The following is a 6103-nucleotide window of genomic DNA, read 5'->3' on the forward strand; positions in this document are numbered from 1 at the left end:
CCTGATGTTATATATAACTAAGAAAATCAATAAAAGTTAAAAAAATTTAAAAAGATAACAAATATGAACTTTACGATAATAAATTGAACATCTTATAAGAAATGGATCATTATTCTTCCTAATTCTTCCTGAACAGTTCATTGTCCACTTTCTGAATTACTAATGCATACATTCATTAATTGATAAAATACATTGGGCATTTAGAGCTAGAGATTTTGATTCAATACTATCCAGTTTAATATTACATACAGCTTACAAACCTTTTCTTTTACCAACATCATCAGACCCACGATAGTATGCAACTAGTACTTATAATCCTTGGTTGAGACTAACAATAATAATAATAGTAGTAGTAGTAGTAATAGTTGTCATTTACTGTATGCTTAGATAAAACTATTAATCATGATTATCACAAAAGTTGGGATAGTGGTCACATCTGGGAAAGGGTAGAATAAGGTTTAGAGAACTCCTGAGATGTTAAGAATATTCTATCATTTTATAGTGTGTGTGTGTGTGTGTGTATGTGTATAAGAGAAAGAAGAAACTTGGATGTTTATTTTACAGTTGAGTTTTTAAAGAGTAAAGTCACTTAAAAGTGTATATGGGGTACAGGGAATCTGCATGCCCAAACAGGGAGTATAGTATGTTGTGGAGTAGAACAAATTAAATAAAGTGATACTCGATCCAAAAAAAAAAAAAGAAAGAAAAAGAAATGGATCAATTTCTTAAAAACTCCAAACTACTAAAATAATCTGATTTTAAAACTGATAATCTGTGTAGTTTTCAATTTTTTTAGAAAAAAAATGAGCTTATAATTAAAAGACCTTGAAAAAAAAATCTCCAGGCCCAAATGGTCTCACTGGAAAATTTCAGCAAACATTTGAAGAAGTAACACTGGTTTTATACAATCCCTTCTAGAAAGTAGAAGAGGACAGACTACTTCTCAAGCCATTTTATGAAGTTAGTATTACTTGATACCCAAACAAGGAAAAGACAATACAAAAAATGAAAACTTTGAATCAATATTTCTCATGAGCTTAGATGCAAAAAGCCTTAATAAAATATTAGCAAATCAAATTCAGCAATGTATAAAAAGAATTATACAACACGGCCAAGTGGGATTTATTCGAAGTATGCAAGGTTGGTTCAACATTTGAAAATCAATGTAATCTACCAGATCAATAGGCTAAATAGGAAAAGTCATATGATCATATCAATTAATACATAAAATATTTGAAAAAATTCTATGAGAAACCAAATCCCAGTGGTCTGTTTCAGAACGTAGTATTTAGCTTTAAATATAAAATGACTTGGGATGTAAGAAAGGCAACTGGAGGGGAGAACAGGATAAAAAGTTGCAAGCAGGTAACACCAGAGCCCCTTGAAGGGCTCCCCACCCCACTTGATCAACAGAGATAAAACTGTATACCTGCCAAAAGACATTCAATCTAAGGGTACTTTCCTGCCACAAGAGACCAAAGGGAAATGGGGACAACTAAATGTATATTACTTTAAATAATCCAATAGGAGACAGTAAAACCTAGGTGAAGTTTGGGAACATTGTGCATCCCATCATGTTCAATGAGGAACCAGGGGAGGGATCTTGTGTTCTAGTGGCTAAAACACTGGTTGTACTCAATCCGTTTGTCCCTGACCACCAGGCACCCAATCATGTAAGGCTGCCATTAAAGGAAAGCCTCAATTTTTGCTATTCCTTGTGTCTTTTAGTTCATTCTTTAGGCTTGGACAAGTGAGCATGATTCTTACCACTAATATTCAGGCACAATAACAACTCCCAGAAAACTAGGAGTAGAGGGAAACTTCCTTGCCCTGATAAATAACATATACAAAAACTTACGGCTAACATCATATTCAGGATGAAGGACCTGAATGCTTTCCCTCCTACAATCAGGAACAAGACAAAGATGTCAACTCTCACTAATCTTTTTCAACATAGTACTGCAAATTCTAGCTACAGTAACAAGGCAAGACAAAGAAATAAAAGGCGTACAGATTGAAAAGATGAAAATAAAACTGTCCCTATTTGCAGATTGCATGATTCAATACACAAAAATTTGCAGTTCTACATATTAACAATGAACAAGTGGACCCTGAAATTAAACACTGTATCGTTAATATCACTCTAAAAAAATGAAATACTTGAATATAAACTGGGCATGGTGGCACATGTCTGTAATCCCAGCAGCTCAGGAGGCTGGAGGATCACGAGTTCAAAGTCAATCTCAGCTATTTAGAGAGGCTGTAAGGATTTAGAGCTGTGGATGTGGCTCAGTGGTTAAGTACCCTTGGGTTCAATCCCTGGAACCAAAAATAAAAAAGAAGAAGAAGAAATACTTGGATATAAATATAACAAAACACCTACAAGATCTGTAGACTGAAAATTAGAAAATTGTAATGAAAGAAATCAAATAAGATCTAAATAAATTAAGATGCATACTATGTTTATTGTTTGGGCAAGGCAATTAGTTGTTTAATTTGGAACCAAAAGGACAATCCATGAATAAAAAAACTGATAATTGGACCTCATCAAGATTAAAAACTTACCATGGCCCATGTCCGTAATCCCAGTGGCTGGGGAGGCTAAGACAGGAAGATCTGGAGTTCAAAACCAGCCTCAGCAACAGCGAGGCACTAAGCAAGGTAGTGAGACCCTGTCTCTAAATAGAATACAAAAGCAGGCTGGGAATGTGACTCAGTGGTCGAGTGTCCCTGGTTTAATCCTCGGTACCAAAAAAAAAAAAAAAAAAAGATTAAAAACTTTTGCTCTGTGAAAGACCCCCCTTTCAGAGGACAAAAAGACAAGCTACAGACTTGAGGAAAATATATGCAAACCACATATTCATCAAAGTGTTACCATTTAGGGGTGTTGGGTTTGTTGTCTCTGCTCAGCAAAGAATCAAAGAACAGGACACAGAGATAGCAAGCAGGTTTATTGCAAAAGCAACAGTAACAGACTTCTTTGAAAAGATGAGGCCCAAGAGCTGGGAGTCCAGTGGGGGAGTTTTGTCTTGTTCTTTCTTATGAGCTTGGGAATTTCCTCCTTTCCTTATCTCCTCCCCTGTCCATGCTCTCCTCACTATTATTTATTGGTGCCCCCTGTGTCCACAGACCTATTTTAGTTTTTCTATTGGATCCCCTGCTTAGGGGCATGAGTATGGAAGTGTCTGTCTGATAGGGTCCCTCACTTGTGTCCACCAACACTTTCATCAACCGGGAAGTTGACCTCATTAGAAGACTCTTTCCATGCAACTTTGGTCTGGCCCTGCCCCCAACCTCCTCACTTGCCATCTTTCCCTGGATTTCTACACCCTTCTACATCTCCTTCAAAAGTATCTAGAATAGATTTTTAAAAATTAGACTTTCCCACGATCTGTACATATTTGAATATCACATACTCTGCCAAGACATACCAAGTAGGTTGGCAGCAGTGGTTCCACTTTTGCTATAAAACACAGGTTTTCTGTGTGTGTGTGCGCGCGCGCGCGCGCGCATGTGTGTGTGTGTTTCGGTACCAGGATTGAATCTATGGGCACTTTACCACTAAGCCACATCCCCAGGCTGTTTTTATTTTTTATTTTGAGACAAGGTCTGGCTGAGTTGCTTAGGGCCTTGCTTAGTTGCTGAGGCTGGTTTTGAATTTGGGATCCTCCTGCCTCAGCCTACCCAGCTTCTGGGATTACAGGCATGCACCTGGCAGGTTAATTATATTCTTGTGACAATTCCAAAAGTTGGCTTCACAACCTTAGAGACTTTTTGCCTACAGTTATTAAATATTCATTTGCATTTCTTTTTTCTTTTTCTTTTCTTCTTTTGGTACTGGGGTTTGAACACAGGGCTGTTTACCATTGAGCTACATCCCTAGCCCTTTTAATATTTTATTTTAGAGACAGGGTCTCACTGAGTTGCCTGGGGCCTCAATAAGTTGCTGAGGCTGGCTTTGAACTCATGATCCCCCTGCCTCAGCCTCCTGAGCTGCTGGGAGTACAGGTGTGTGCCACCACATTGGAGCTCCATTTGCATTTCTGAGAAATGCCCTCCCACTATTTCACAGCCATTCTAATACAGCTCGATCAATTCTCTTGTGTACAAACCATCAGTATTTCCAGAGGATAGTTTCCATATGGATTATCCCCATGTTAACATATTAAAATAGTATATAAGAGAGGCAGTTTAAAAAAACGTAATGAGGGCTGGGTTTGTAGCTCAGTGGTAGAGCACTCGCCTAGCATGGGTGAGGCACTGGGTTTGATCCTCAGCACCACATAAAAATAAACAAAATAAAGGTATTGTGTTCATCTACAACTAAAAGAAAAGATATTAAAAGAAAAAAATGAGTTATCATTACACACTTTAAGAATGACTTTTTAAAAAAAGGTGATGGCACTAAATGCTACTGAGGATGCAGAAAAACTAGATCATGCATATATTGTGGGAAGGAATGTAAAATGGAATAGGCTCTCTGGAAAATAACCTGGCAATTTCATAAAAAATGAAATAAGTACCACATCATCCAGAATTTGCACTTCTGGACATTTATCCCAGAGAGATGAAAACTTGTTATTACATAAAAAACTGTTCATGAATGTTCACAGCAACTTTTTTCATAATAGCCCTAAACTGGAAACAACCCAGATATCTTTCACATGGTGAATGGATAAAGAAACAATGGTACATCCATACAGTGGCATGGACTACTGACATATGCAACAATTTGGGTGAAACCCAAGGGAATCATGCTGAGTCCCCAAAGGTTGTATACTGTATGATTCTATTTACATAACATTCTTTTTTTTTCACCTTCCCAAACTTTATTAAAGAAAAAAGCATGACTCTAGAACATAGTCAATTTTCTGGGATTCCTCCCTTGAAAATATGACATTTGATTTCCAAACACATGCCAGAAGTGTACATGGTTCCCAATTGTACTAAGTAGGTAAGAAGCTAAAATCCTAAAGTGTTCATCTTCCAACTTTCCCTAGTCTGTGGTCTGTCTTTGGATCAGCAATAATTGCCTGAACAGCTAGCTACTATGGCTTCATTAATTTTTGTCTGTAGCTCTCTGAGTTCTTTTATATGCAGCAATCGCAGAATCTGGGCAGCTTCAATAAGAACTGCATCTCCTGTGTCAAAGCCAAGAATATGTTTGTCTAAAGCAATGGGCAAGGCCTCTTTTGTTTGATTTGCTTTAGCAACTGCATCTTGTGTTAGGCGCTCTTGAACCAAAATGGGAATTGCCTTAAGCATTACCAGGTAATCATCATGTCGCTGAATCTGAAGAAGATTAGGCAAAGCCATCATACCAGCCTTGAAGTCAAGATTATTTACATCCAAATTGATCAATGGCTCTGCATTTTTAATTGCATCGTCAGTATTTTTTGCATTATCAGGTACTAAGTCCTTGTATTTTTCAGCATTATCTCCGTACTCAAGTCTAACAGTTAAGCCAAGAAGCCAGTCAGTTGCTTCATGTCAGATCCTGAATCTTGAAGGGACAGTTAACATCTCTGAGATACTTTTTGAAGAACTTGGGCCAGTCACTGCTGTGGATGTTTCTTAAATTACCTCTGTCTTCAATTTTGTGGTGTCTGATTTTCTGGTCTTCAAGCCAAACAATAAAGTTTCTAAATTCTGTTTCATCTTTACAGTTGAAGCCCAAAGGATTATGGTAGTTGAGAGCCATCAGCTTGCATCAGAATATGTCCTGGCTTCTCACTCTGGTCCCCTGGGCCTCGCCAGGAGAGGAGAAGCAAGGTCCATACATTCTTAAAATGACAAAATTATAGAAATGGAGAACAAATTAGTGGTTTCCAGCAGTTAGGGATAGGAGGTACGGAGAAAATTGGTCCTGGCTGTCAAAAGGCAACAGGGGGAATCTTTGTAGTGATGAAGCTGTTTTCTCTCTTGATCTTATCAATGTCAATATCCTGGTTGTGATAATGTACTGTATTTTAATAAGATGTTACCATTGTGGTTTTGAAATGGGGTCAAAGATAACCTAGATCTCTCTATATGACTTATTACAACTGCATATGAATCTACAATCATCTGAAAATAAAAAAAGTTTAATTTTAAAAAGTCTCAC

The 6103-nt window shown here is 37.4% G+C and overlaps 1 pseudogene across 1 annotated transcript; it reads right to left on the bottom strand.

The window, feature by feature from the left end:
- Positions 1-4856: 4856 nt before the first annotated feature.
- LOC306651542 (RNA transcription, translation and transport factor protein-like) lies at positions 4857-5714 on the bottom strand (annotated as a pseudogene). Its single transcript has one exon. The product of its transcript is annotated as an RNA transcription, translation and transport factor protein-like (transcript).
- Positions 5715-6103: the final 389 nt, after the last annotated feature.

The sequence above is a fragment of the Sciurus vulgaris genome, assembly GCF_902686455.1.
Source record: "Sciurus vulgaris genome assembly, chromosome: X".
Classification (NCBI taxonomy): Eukaryota; Metazoa; Chordata; class Mammalia; order Rodentia; family Sciuridae; genus Sciurus; species Sciurus vulgaris.